The sequence below is a fragment of the Ranitomeya variabilis genome, chromosome 3, assembly GCF_051348905.1.
Source record: "Ranitomeya variabilis isolate aRanVar5 chromosome 3, aRanVar5.hap1, whole genome shotgun sequence".
Classification (NCBI taxonomy): Eukaryota; Metazoa; Chordata; class Amphibia; order Anura; family Dendrobatidae; genus Ranitomeya; species Ranitomeya variabilis.
The window spans coordinates 196,879,375-196,893,796 of record NC_135234.1 but is presented as its reverse complement, the minus strand read 5'-3'; positions in this window follow the sequence as shown (position 1 = coordinate 196,893,796).

Below are 14,422 nucleotides of genomic sequence, written 5' to 3'. Positions count from 1 at the left end.
AGTCAGAAGGAATCTGAGTAGCACTGATTACATCGACAGCCTGCAACAAATGGAAGTAAAACAGAGCTATATAGGAACCTCCCAGAGGATAACAAACCAGCTGATAGCCAGAGACCAGCAGGATAACAAACAAAGCCACCAGGGGGAGCCCAAAGCAAAAGTCACACCATACCACCAGTGACCACAAGAGGGAGCCTGAAAACAGAGTTCACAACAGATTCTGTCTCAAAATGGCCTCCATGGTGGAATCAGTGCCCAGAAGCCAGCACTAAACAAAAGGCAAATAAAAAACTGTGTGGCATTTGCAAACTCCCACAGCCTGCTAAATAGATGGATACTGGAAAAGTGGCAGAAGATGGATTTCTCTTCAGTAGAATTACACCACAGCTGCCACAAACACTGCAGGAGTCCTACTGGAGCCCGTATGGATCCAAAATACACCCAGAAGACAGTTACATTTGGTGGTTGAAAGATCATGGTCTGGGGTTACATTCAGTATGGAGGTGTGCAAAACATTTGCAAGGTGGAAGGCAATATCAATAGCCTAAAATATCAAGAAGTATTAGCTACTGCTTATATTCCAAATCATAAAAGAGGTCAAATTCTGCAGCAGGATTGTGCTCCATCTCATACATCCATCTCTACAACAAAGTTCCTCCAGGCAAAAAAGATCAAGGTGCTCAAGGACTGGCCAGCCCAGTCACCAGACATGAACATCATTGAGCATGTTTGGGGAAGGATGAAAGAGGAAGCTTGGAAGACAAAACCAAATAATCTAGATGAGCACCACAACTTCATTCACCAATGTTATGCAACATATATTTGTATTTTAAGTTAATTATTTGTCTGTGGGCAACAAAAATTTTGTCTTGCCAAAATGTGACCATTCTGTGTCCATTAACTGATCAATATTTCTGCTTTGATACCAATTTATTTTCTTAACCTAAATCACATTTTGGAGGGTTCCAGCTTTCAAAAAAATAACTCATACAACCAATGGATGAATTTAACATCAGGTTATAAGCATTTATTTACATAACATGGATAAGCGACACAACTTCTGTCAGGGAGTGTATGGTGGCATCATTGGTCTTTGTATAGAATGTAGTTTCATGTAGAGGTAATGGTGATATTATAATATTATGTATTCTCTGTGTAGTGGTGATAGTACTAGGCACTGTGTAGCTGTATTGTTGTGTGTATGTTTGTAAGTAAGCTCCGTTATGGCACCATGTCTAAGCAGTAAGCTTGGTTCTGGTACTCTATCAATGTAGTAATCTAGATTATGGTACTGTATGTATGTCGTAATCTCAGTTCTGCTCCAGTTTCTATGTAGCAGACTTGGTTCCATGTAGTAGACTTATTAAGCTCGGTTCTGCTCCCTTATCTCTGTAGTAAGCTCGGTTCTGCTCCCTTATCTCTGTAGTAAGCTCGGTTCTGCTCCAATATCTCTGCAGTAAGCTCGGTTCTGCTCCCATATCTCTGTAGTAAGCTCGGTTCTGCTCCCATATCTCTGCAGTAAGCTCGGTTCTGCTCCCATATCTCTGTAGTAAGCTCGGTTCTTCTCCCTTATCTCTCTAGCAAGCTCAGTTCTGCTCCTTTATCTTTATCTCTGTAGTATGCTAGGTTCTGCTCCCATATTTCTGTAGTAAGTTTGGTTCTGCTCCCATATCTCTGTAGTAAGGTCGATTCTGTTCCCATATCTCTGCAGTAAGCTCGGTTCTGCTCCCATTTCTCTGCACTAAGGCTACTTTCACACTTGCGTTTTTATCTGCATGCGTTTTTTAAAAAAACGCATGTGTGAAAAAACGCATGTAAACGCGGTAAAACGCATGCGTTTTTTAGACGCATGCGTTTTTATAGAAAAACACAAGAAAACAAGAAAAAAACAAAAAACCCTAACCCTAACCCTACCCCTAACCCTACCCCTAACCCTACCCCTAACCCTAACCCTAATCTGTGGCCACGCATTTAAGTGCCACGTATTTACGTGCCACGATATTTCAGTGCCATGTATAACCACGTAGTTATAGTAATTTTAATACGTGGCAATGAAATACGTGGCACTTAAATACGTGGCACGTGGCATAAGTGGCACTGAAATACGTGGCACGTGGCACTTAAATACGTGGCACGTGGCATAAGTGGCACTGAAATACGTGGCACGTGGCACTTAAATACGTGGCACGTGGCACTGAAATACGTGGCACGTGGCACTTAAATACGTGGCACGTGGCACTGAAATACGTGGCACGTGGCACTTAAATACGTGGCACGTGGCACTTAAATACGTGGCACGTGGCACTTAAATACGTGGCACGTGGCATAAGTGGCACTTAAATACGTGGCACGTGGCATAAGTGGCACTTAAATACGTGGCACGTGGCATAAGTGGCACTGAAATACGTGATACGTGGCACTTAAATACATGGCAATATGACTGTCAGAAAATGTTTATTAAATGGCTAGGGGTGAGGTTAGGGGTAGAGTTAGGGTTAGGGTTTGGATCCCGTTATCACCTTGATGGTGGTGGGTGGCTTTTTAGTGTGTTTTCTGTGTTTTTTCTATAAAAACGCATGCGTTTTTAGCGCAAACAAACGCATGTGCTTAAAAACGCATGCGTTTACATAGACAGCAATGCATTTTTTTGCCGCGAAAAAACGCATGCGTTTTTTCGCGGCAAAAAAAACGCGCAAGAAAATACTACAGGTAGCATTTTTGAAAATGAACGCATGCAGACAAAAAACGCATGCGTTTGAAAACGCGAACAAACGCATGTGCAAAAAAACGCATGCGTTTTCAATGTTAAATATAGGAAAAAAAAACGCATGCGTTTTTTGTGCAAAAAACGCTGCAGACAAAAACGCAAGTGTGAAACCACCCTAAGCTCGGTTCTGCTCCCATATCTCTTTAGTAAGCTTGGTTCTGCTCCCATATCTTTGCAGTAAGCTCGGTTCTGCGTCCATATCTCTGTAGTAAGCTCGGTTCTGTTCCCATATCTCTGTAGTAAGCTCGTTTTTGCTTCTTTATCTCTGTAGTAAGCTCGTTTCTGCTCCCATATCTCTGTAGTAAGCTCGGTTCTGTTCCCATATCCTTGCTGTTAGCTCGGTTCTGCTCCCATATCTCTGTAGTAAGCTCGGTTCTGCTCCCATATTTTGCAGTAAGCTCGGTTCGGCTCCCATATCTCTGAATCTAGTAAGTTCGGTTCTGCTCCCATATCTCTATAATAAGCTCTGTTCTGCTCCCATATCTCTGTAGTAAGCTCTGTTCTGCTCACATATCTCTGTAGTAAGCTCCGTTCGGTTCCCATATCTCTGGAGTAAGCTCGATTCTGCTCCCATATCTATGCAGCAAGCTCCGTTCAGTTCCCATATCTGTGTACCAGCCTGTTTTTAAAGCCTGTTATCTCTGCTACTTGAATGCAGTGGCCAGATATAAGCAGCGAAAAGGAGGGCCACCGCAACTCGAGGGCCACTGCCTTGTGATTGCTCCCCAGGCTGAAAATTGCCAGCCAGCCCCTGGTGGCTGTAATATTGAACTAGGAAAATAAGTGTGCAAAAAAAATCTAAAACTTTTTAAAACACGGACACTTTATGAAGTAGTCAGTTGCGTGAAGCACTGCAGCTCCACAGACGAGCTTTGGTTTCAACCATTTTTCTTTAGTAAGAAAATGAGAACATATGAATCTTAAACTGTCGTTTTTGCTTGTAGTGTTTCAAGAATGAAAAATAAATCAATTCACATTCTCTGATGATCCAGCAAGTCTCTATCAATGGAATCTATGCATTACCCTTCACAGTTTTAGATTATCAGTCCTATTTTCTATATTCTTTAAGGATACAGTGGTAGATCACAAACTATTTTTTAGACTACTAAAAAGTCCTACTACTATATTGTAAAATGGCTCCTGCCTTCCCTGCCTCATTTTTCGTAGTGACTTGAAAGTCCAACCTGATTGTCTGTGCTAGACCATGTGATGTGATAGTTGGAATACATTAATGGGAAGTCTGTGCTGCGATGCCTGACTTGATATGAGCCCACTCTCTGGCTGATGCAATCTTTGACAATGTGTGAAATAGCACTTTTTTTTGCGATCCATGCAAATCAAATTGCAACTTTTCACCAGGACCTCCGAATTTGATGAAATTCAACTTGAAATCTATTCACAGAGGATAGATTTGATCATCTCTGAGCAGCAATTATAGCAGCTGAACAGTGTGCATATAAAGTGAGTCTCAGCGATGCACTTTGTAAACTTATCATGCTTCATTACCAAAACTGCTGTCATAGTGAAATTGCTAGAAATATATGCAAATAAAAAGCTGCCCTTTACATCACAGCCTACTGATAAAACCATTGCACATAAATATCCATTCTGAACACTTAGCGAGGGCTCACAGAAAACAAATGCCATCTTGTACACTGCTGTAAGCTTTATTAAATTGCCTAAAACAAATTATAATCTCATTTACATTCCTTTCAGCTTTCCAACTATATCACAGCTGATGTGACACGTGACTGCAATTTATATAAATAAATGTGAAGTGAAAATCAATACTAGAAGGAAAATGTAGTGAAGTATTTTGTGAAAGATATAAGAAACATCATTTTCCACTTAAAGGAAACTTGACAGCTTTCTTAGACTCCTAAAGTCGCCACTAAGTATTTATCGATATCTTTATAACCTTCCGAAAAAGCCCTTTTTATTGATTAATGCTAATTCCAAAAAAACAATTTTATAACTGTGGTTGGGACATGCTAATTGGTAGGTAACTAGTTGTGATAGCATAGATTTCCCTAGACTAGTCATTAATCATGTTATCACTCCTTTGTAGGCATGCATAACATTATTTGCAAAAGCGGTGACACAGATGTCTCTTTTCAAATATCTGCAGACTTGACAATGTGCACTGAAGTCAGGTATACTCATGACGGCTTCATCGGTGTAGTGCGCATGCCGCGGCTGTAAGGGTGAGGTAGAAGAAAGCTAGAGTAACTAGAGTCTGATGGGCCCTGATGACAATTTTTAACCTGGGCCATCTCCAGCATGTTGGTCAGATAAATGGGTCCTTGTAGTGTACAGATCCTATAAAAACATGCATGTTTGCTTCCCATGTAATAATGACCCTCATCCCTTTAATAATGTCCACCTTCCTGGCAACATTATTTAAAAATGGCATCTTCCTGTATTAATTGCCCCATCCTGGGGTCCTTCCCGTATTGTTTTTCATCGTGCTCTCCTTTATTTAACTATGTCCCCAATCCTGGGTCCCTTCCTGTTATAATGACTTCTCCCCTTGTTATCATAATATCCACCATCCTTTAATAATGTCCCCATCCTATAACAAGGTCGTACATCCTGGCCTCGTTATTTAGTCATGTCCAACATTCTGACCTCTTTAATAATACCACCCATCTTGGGCCCCATCTTGTAATAATGTCCCCCATCCAGGACCGTTTATTTAATAACATCATCCCTCATCTTGGGCCCATCCTATAACAATTTTCCATCCTGACCTCTTTATTTAATGTCCTCCATTCTGACCCCATTATTTAATAATATCCCAATCATAGACAACTTTTTTCAATAATGTTCCCAATCTTTGGCCTTTTCCTGTAATAGTGTCCCCCATACTGGACCCCTTCCTGGAATAATGTCCTCGATGCTGAGACTCTTATTAATAATAGCCTCATCCTGAACACCTTCCTGGTATTATGTTCCCCATCCTGAGCACCTTCCAGTTATAATGTCCCCCATCCTGTGCCCCATGCTATAACAATTTCTCTCATCCTAGACCCCTTTCTGCAGTAATGTCCCCATCCTGGGCCCATTCCAGTAATAATGTACTCTATTCTTCTACAACACATGTGAAAAAGAAACAAACGATTCTTGACTTTCCCCCAACTCCCATGATGTGAGGTGTGCTCGTCCATATTTGGCACAGAGACAGGAAGGTGATGGATACACCAACCTCAGCTGCTGGCATCTGGTTAGCCTGTGGTGTATATTTCAATGCAGGGAGCAGGTGGATCTCTGCATACATTTCAGCTGAATGTGCGTCCGAGGACTTACATCTAGCACCTAGCTGAAATAGGCACTGGCATTGTCAGCCACCCTTCCCCCTGGACGGCTCCGATCACGATTGCCCCTGGCCATTGATAATGGCTTGCTGAGCCCTGCATCACTACTGCCTCCCTGGCAATGCGCAATAGAGCTGGGTTTATGCACCCCAACTTCATTGGTGCACTATGCTTGCCCAGTGAGGCAGCGGTGATGCAGGACTCAGCCAGTCATTACCCACTGGCTCTCACGGCAGGCTGTGACCTTCATGACCGATGCCTCTTTAGCCATGGGCAGTGTGCCAATTCTGCATAAACTTGGCTTCAGTAGGCATTGTCTGGGAGGCAGAGATTTGCAAAGAGCGAGCGGTGACAAATTAACGTTCTTTCAAATCATGTTACTCTTTACCCACAGAGCAGTGATGATTAATGGAATGACTAGTATAGAAAAATAATGCCTCAACAATTAGTCACCCACTAATTAGCATCCATAGTTATAAAAGTTTTTTTTTTTTTAAATATACTGTATAGTAATAAATAGCACAATAAAAAGGGCTTGTTCAGAAGGATACAAAGATATCAATAAAAACATGGTGGCAGTGTGGGAGCCCTGGTGTCAGGTACCTTCAAGACTAATTGCTTATTTGAAGGTTCTGTGGTTCTGTGGTTCGCTAGAGATGAGCGACTATATCTTGGTGGAATTGAATTACACTTGATATTAAAAAAAAATTGCATTCACCAAAATGAAGGTTTCTTTTAATTTGCTTTCACGCAATTTCAGCAAAATAGTAGTCTCTGGCCGCTACTTTCCAGAACCGTAAGGGTCCATCCAAATTTAATACCTACTCTTTCTCCTTCTCTCTCTTTCACCTCTCTTTTCCAGGCAATTAGTGGATTATAACTATTGCAATTGGCCATAAATTTAGTCAAAGCAAATTATATTTTAGGGGACATAAATGAGCACCAATTATCTTGCCTATAGTCTATTGGGGCTCATTAGTGGGCAAAAATCAGCTCATTTAGATCCCAAAATATTCCAATAGCATAGTTATCATTATGGTGTTGCATACAAAGCTATCTCTATAGAATAACTAAATAGTTAATATCTCTCCAGAAAGCAGGTACCAGATAAAGGCACATAAGGTGAATAATTAGTTGTTCTCAGTGTGTTACTGTCTCTGACATTTACGGATAGCAGTTTCTAATTTATAGATCTACAAACCGAATTTGGCTTATCCCTGGTGTAATTAATCAGAATGTTCAGCACATTTGTAGTACAAATGATTTTTAATGTCTGCCATGTCCTTACATGTGTTCATTCTGGAAATGTTTGTCAAGACCACTCTTATTCATGAGAGAAAAGGTCATGCTGAATAAAGTTGTTTATAAACATTCTCTTAGCTTTCCCTCATCGCAATTTATCAATTCTATCTGATATGTAGACTACTCTTAAACTCGAGTAACATTTATGGGTTCTTACACATTATTTTGCTTATCAAATCTATTTGTTTGTGCACAAAGTGTGTGTTTAAAAGTACAATAAAAGCAGATGTAAGCCTGCAGAGTACATTTAGGGTGTGCCTGTCTTTTCAGGTGACTTTTTAGAATGAGCTATCCTGCGTGCACACATGACAAAACTCTATTTCTCTCCATTGTAAGATGAGTATCCTTAAAAAAGACCAAGAAAAAGGTAGAGACGCTTACCTGCCCAGGCCTCAAAACAGATGCATTAACAGGGTGCAGTGGACCCATTAAAATATGGCGGCTACACAGGTGCAGTAATACCGATGAGACACCTAGCCTACAAGCAGGGATTTGCCCTTTGGTACACCAGTGCACAAAAATATTTTGGCCAGAATATCAACTAATATCTCACATTGCTATGTGTTTTTTCACTTTATATCTTTTTGGGGTGCAGTTGGGCCCAGATGGCTCTGTAAACTGTGGCCTCTTTTCACACAGGATGCATTTTAGTTAGCACTGGCAGCCCGCCTGGGGAGTCACTAATAGACTGTGAGCCAGATGCTCTGCATCTTCTGTGTGTGAACATTGCCGCATACAGACTGTATCTTTTTGTGCACTGGTGTACCAAACGGCCAATCCCTGATTGTAGGCTGGCTGTCTCATCGGTATTACTGCACCTGTGTAGCCGTCATCTTTAAATGGGTCCACTGCGTCCTGTTAGTGCATCTGTTTTCAGGCCTGGGCAGGTAAGGGTCTCTGCCTTTTTCTTGGTTTTTTTTATAGATTTTTGGAGGATTTTCAAGTCCTCTTTTTGTGGTTTTGATGTTAGAGTAGGACTCACAAGCGTGAGGACCCGTGACGTGGGTTGTGAGCTTCCGTATTTTGGCCACAATATCAACTAATACCTCACATATATTGCTATGTGTTTTTTGCTCTTTATATCTTTTCAGGGTGCAGTTGGGCCTAGATGGCTCTGTAAACTGTGGCCTCTGTTCACACAGGATGCATTTTAGTTAGCACTGGGCAGCCCGCCTGGGGCATCATTAATAGGCTGTGAGCCAGATGCTCTGCATCTTCTGTGTGTGAACATGGCCGCATACAGACTATCTTTTGGTGCACTGGTGTACCAAACGGCCAATCCCTGATTGTAGGCTGGCTGTCTCATCGGTATTACTGCACCTGTGTAGCTGCCATCTTTAAATGGCGCCCTATTAGTGCATCTGTTTTGAGGCCTGGGCAGGTAAGCGTCTCTACCTTTTTCTTGGTGTGCTTTATAGATTTTTGGAGGATTTTTACATCCTCTTTTTGTGGTTTTGATGTAAGATGTGTATCCTGCATTTGTCATCTGTAATTTAACCTAATTGATGAAAACGAAATACTAAAATATACCTTGCTCACATGAGCGATGATCTATCTGCCGAGAGAATTGGATCGATTATGGTAATGACATTCTGTCAAAATGTGGATCAGAGAACCATATCACAGATGCGGAACTTAAGAAGAAGAACTTAATTTCTCCATGTCAACACATTGATTTGGCACTGTAACTTTTCAACAGTGTGACCCAATTTTTAAATACTACATAACACATAAAATACCAGTTTTATTAATGTTAATAACAGTAAAATTTTATTATTCACATCTTTGGATGGTGAAAACTTTGCTATTATTGCTGTCATACAGACGTCTTGTTAACATGAGTTAATAAAGTTTATCACTGAATACTGTATATCAATTGCTATCATGGGATGCCAATTTACATATAAGTACACCAAATTCTTTCAAGTGGTTGCTCTGCTGTCGGTCCTAACTTAAAGGGTGCTAATCCCCGCAACTGGCCTAGAATCTGCTGTTTAAGCTTTTGAGGAACTCAAGTCCATTTTTTCTATAGCTCCAGTCCTGCACCATCCTGTTGCAGACAGTCCATTCTTCCTTAAAGAGGTTGCATCTGGTATTGATGTAGGAGCAGTTATCTTGCAAAATTCCTCTTCTGCAAGAAATTTTACCTATGGATTCTTCTCCAGTAAATTTTCTCCAGCAAAACAGAATTATTTCATTGGTGACTGAAATCTCAGTCATAAAATTGGACCATGAGGAAAGGTGACATCTTTTTGAAGGAGCTAAGTTTCCAGTGACTATCTATTGTGAGGTAGGGACTGGTATTCTATGCAAGGGTCGCTATATGTCCCCCAGGATTTGCACAGAAGCGTATTGAGGCTGTGGGAGTGCATTGCAGTCACAGGCATAGTTGTGATTGCAGTACAAAATAAAAGTAAGTGTTGGTCTTGTGCAAGCTATTTGCCCAAGGCAGATTTAAGAAAACCCGCCATGGGCTTTTGTTTTTGGAGCGGACTACAGGATGGTAGTGGTGCAGTTCAATTCCCCCAGGCCAGGTCTTGCAAGTGGCCTATGGCCACAGGTTCCTTGTAAAAAACCCTGCAGAAAAGGGTTGCGTGGGTCAGTCTTGGTTTGCAACCTTGCAAAGCAGGAGGCTCTGCAAAGCTTCAGCCTGTGTGAAGAAACATGAAGCTAATTAGAGTCAAAAGGCTTGGCACCCCTCAGCATGACATGGCGGTGCAGTCTCCATCGGCAATCGGTCTCGGTTACGGACTGTCTTGTTTCCCGGCTGCAATCCAGAGGATACCTTTTTTGTTCCAGTTGTTTCTTTGGACATTTAAAGACGTTTGTTTTGAACTTTTCTGTGTTCACTGCCTGTCTGTCACACTGCACCAGCCCTGCTGCACTACACTATACTGACCCAAATACTGACCCAAATGCCTGGAGTACCTTTGGTCTTAATCCCTGCCAAGCTCGAAGGTCACTCCTTTTCCCATGATTTGATTTTATCCTCATCAATCACTCTGCTGAGAAAATCGCAGGGATGACACCTTATCTAGATCCATTGATCCCAGTGACGCTGCGGAAGATCTATCCTCACATGTAATTGAACTTCAGTGTAGCGTTGCTGCCATTTCTTCTTCCTTGAATTTACCACCTAAGAGATGTTCTCTGGTGCCAAAGGCATTCTGCAGAATGTTTTATCCTGGGCTCATTTATTTCTCCTCTCCGGTCACCTGGGAATTAAACATACCAATAAACTCCTCTCCCATTTCTATTGCTGGTCCAAATGGAAATAAGATGTCAAGGAGTTCGTTGCATCCTGCTCTATGTGTGTGCATTTCAAGTCCTCTTTTCTAGCACCTCTTTGTCCTTTTCAGCCTTTTCGTATTCCTCAATATCTTTTGGAAAAATCTCTATGGACTTTGTTACTAATCTTCCTGAAATGCAGGTGTTCATTACTATCTGGGTCACAGTTGACCGATTCTCTAAAATGTATCGTTTTGTGCCCTTACCCGGCCTTATATCCGCTCCACAGCTGGCTCAAGTGTTTTTAAAGAAATTTTCATGTTCCATTGTCTACCAGCTCATATAGCCTCTAACAGTGATGTGCAATTTATTTCCATTTTCCAGAGGGTACTCTTCAAGAACATAATCATTTTTCTGGAATGTTCCTTGGCCTATCTCCCCCAAAGTAATGGTGTCCGTAATGGTTAATCCCTTTGCACCACTCCACAAGCACTATGCTTCTTTGGGGTAACTTCCAACAGAGTTAGCAGCAAGTCTAGAGACAAATTGTTTCCAAGGCACCAGAGATTGCTCATTTCACACAGTTATAAGGTGTGGTTCGGTTGAGGTTGCTGACAGAAAGTCTGAGTCATAAGAGGAAGATGTTTCATGACTCTAAATGCCCTCTTCTTCCTCACTTGACTTGACTGAAAATGTTTCTGGTGCTTTTGGAATGGGCAGTTCTTCTTTATGTGGTACTGGGATTATTGCATATGGAATGTTTGGATATTGTAAAATTCACTTTTTCATTGAAACTCCTTTCCTAATGGGAACACCATGCAGAAATAGCAATTGGCAGTGTGATCGGTTGGTTCTCTCCAGATCATTGAGATTGAATAAGGCATACATTGCCTCTTTCCTTGCAACCACTGGGTAAGATGTGAGGCACATCTATTGATGTGTATATGTGGAGCCCAACTCCTGATCCTGATCTCCTATTCTTTAGCCAAAGTAGGCTTTTCTTAGCATGGTAGTCAAGTTTTGACTTCTCCACATATGTAACAAAAATATACCCTTTGTTAATGCGAGAACGCGGAATATCTGAAAAACATATAGAAACATGTCAATATGCTAAGAAACTAAGCGAAGAAATCCTAAAACTGTATACCTTACACAGAGGGCATTTATACAAATAGATGATGCAAATATAATTAGGATTATGCAATTGGAGCAGATTTGACATTTTTTGATTGGTCTCCCTAAGACGATAGAATACTGAAGGCTCAATAGACTAAAAAGATAATGTAATAGACTGGCTACTAACAATGCAAGCATCATATTCATTTTCAGCACCACAAATTTAGGTTAGTTCAACTGTTTTTGTCTTTGAACCAGTTTGGCTCTAGAACAGTGTAATCAAAGTTGGTGTTCAAACATGGGTGTAACGATGGAGGTCACAGACGGTCTGTGGATACATATTCAGCTGAAATATATCATGGCATAGAGACCCACCAGGTTCCTGCATGGCAAATCAGAGGCCGGTAGCTCATGTCAGCGTGCAAGTCACTGGTGACACACTGTAGTGATGTTATGCGCTTCCCGTCACTTCCATGCTGAAGTCAGAATGCCACACAACTTGGGAGTGGACGAAGATGTGCAAAATCATCTATTTTTTTGGTTCGATATAAACCATAGGAACAGGGACAATATTACTGGAAGAAGCCAGGGATTGGGAACATTATACCAGGATGGGGGACATACATTAGTGGAAGGGGCCCACGATGAGTGGCATTATACTTGCAAGGATGGGGGACATATGTTACTGGAAGGGGCCCAGGATGGGGGGATATTATTGCAGGATAGAGGACGTATATTATTGGGACATTATGCCAGGAAGGGGCTCAGGATAGAGGACATTATACCGTGAAAAGGAGAAATTATACCAGGAAGGAGCCAAGGATGGAGACATTATACCAGGATGGAGGACATTATTACTAGAAGGTGCCCAGGATAGAGGGCATCATTACAGAAATTGGCCAGGATGAGGGACATTAGTACTGGAAGGGTCCAAGAATGAGAGACATTATACCAGAAAAATGCCCAGGATGGAAGAAATCATACATGGAAAGGGCCTAGGATGGTGGACATCATTAAAGGATAGTGGACACTGGCACATGAGCAGGTGTAAATGTATGTCTTCACAGAATCTGAAACATTACAATGGCCCATACATCTGACGAACATGCAGGTGGGGCGGAGGTCCAAATTTTGCACCGGGGCCCATTGGACTCCAGTTATGCCACTGTGTACAAAAATTTCAAAAAAATAATTTTCCTTACAACATGTCCTTGGCTATTCCAGTCTTCTCTAGTAGTAAAAATGATCATGCTCTCTCCTGCATAGTTCTCATGGCTGAGCTGTATTACAATCTGGCTGTCAGAACAATGAGGATGCAGTGAGGTGTCATTAGGGAAATCAAAAGAATTTTCAACGGATCTACGGGAAAAGGTAGTTGAACTGTATAAAATAGCAAAGGCATACAAAAAGATATCCCAGGAATTGATAATGGCAGTCAGCAGCGTTAAAACTGTGATTAACAAATGGAAAATCAGGGGCTCTGTAAAAACAAAACCACGGTCAGGTAGACCAACAAAAATGTTGTCCACAACTTCCAGGAAAATTGTTCGAGATGCAAAGAAAAACCCACAAACAACATCAGCTGAAATACTGGACTCTCTGAAAACTAGCGGTGTGGCTGTTTCAAGATGCACAATAAGGACGCACTTGAAGAAATATGGGTTGCATGGTTGAGTCGCCAGAAAAAAGCCATTACTGCGCAAATGCCACTAAATATCTTGCCTACAATATGCAAAACAGAGCAGAGACAAGCCTCAAAGCTTCTGGAACAAGGTAATTTGGAGTGATGACACCAAAATTTTACTTTTTGGCCACAACCATAAACGTTACATTTGGAGAGAGGTCCACAAGACCTATGATTAAAGGAACATCATTCCTAATGTAAAGCATGTGGGATGTGTGAGCTACAAAGGCACAGGAATCTTGATCAAAGTTGAAGGACAGATGAATGCAGCACATTATCAGCAAATACTGGAGGTAAATTTGGAATCATTAGTCCAGAAGCTGCGCATGGGACGTATTTGGACGTTCAAACATGACAATGATTCAACACACAATGCCAAGTTGACTTGTCATTGGCCACAGCAGAACAAAGTGCAGGTACTGGAGTGGCCATCTCAGTCTCCTGACCTCAATATCATTGAGCGACTCTGGGGAAATCTCAAGCGCGCAGTTCATGCTAGACAGCCCAGGAATTTGCAGGAACTGGAGGCTTTTTGCCAAGAAGAGTAGGCAGCTTTGCCATCTGAGAAAATAAAGAACCTCATCCACAACTATCACAAAAGACTTCAAGGTGTGATTAATGTTAAGGGGGAATACACGGTATTAAGAAATGGAGTATGTGAACTTTTGATCAGGGTCATTTGGATGTTTTGGGTTGTGTGGTGCAGAGGGGTTGGTGCAATGTGACAGATGGACAGTGACCCAGGAAAGTTCAAAAGCAAAGTCTCTTTAATGTTCAGTGTACTCACAAACAAAAAAGTAAATAGGATCCTCCGGATCACAGCCGGGAGACATGATAATCTGCATCCGGGATCTGTTGCAATGGGCGACAGCACCTCCGTGTACGCTGAGGGTGCCAGGCCTTTTGGCCCTGCTTTCGCTTTGTGTCGCTTCACACAGATGGAGCTCTTCAGAGCCTTCTGCTCTGCATGCTTGCAAAACCAAACTGACACACCCAATCCTATGCTTCAGG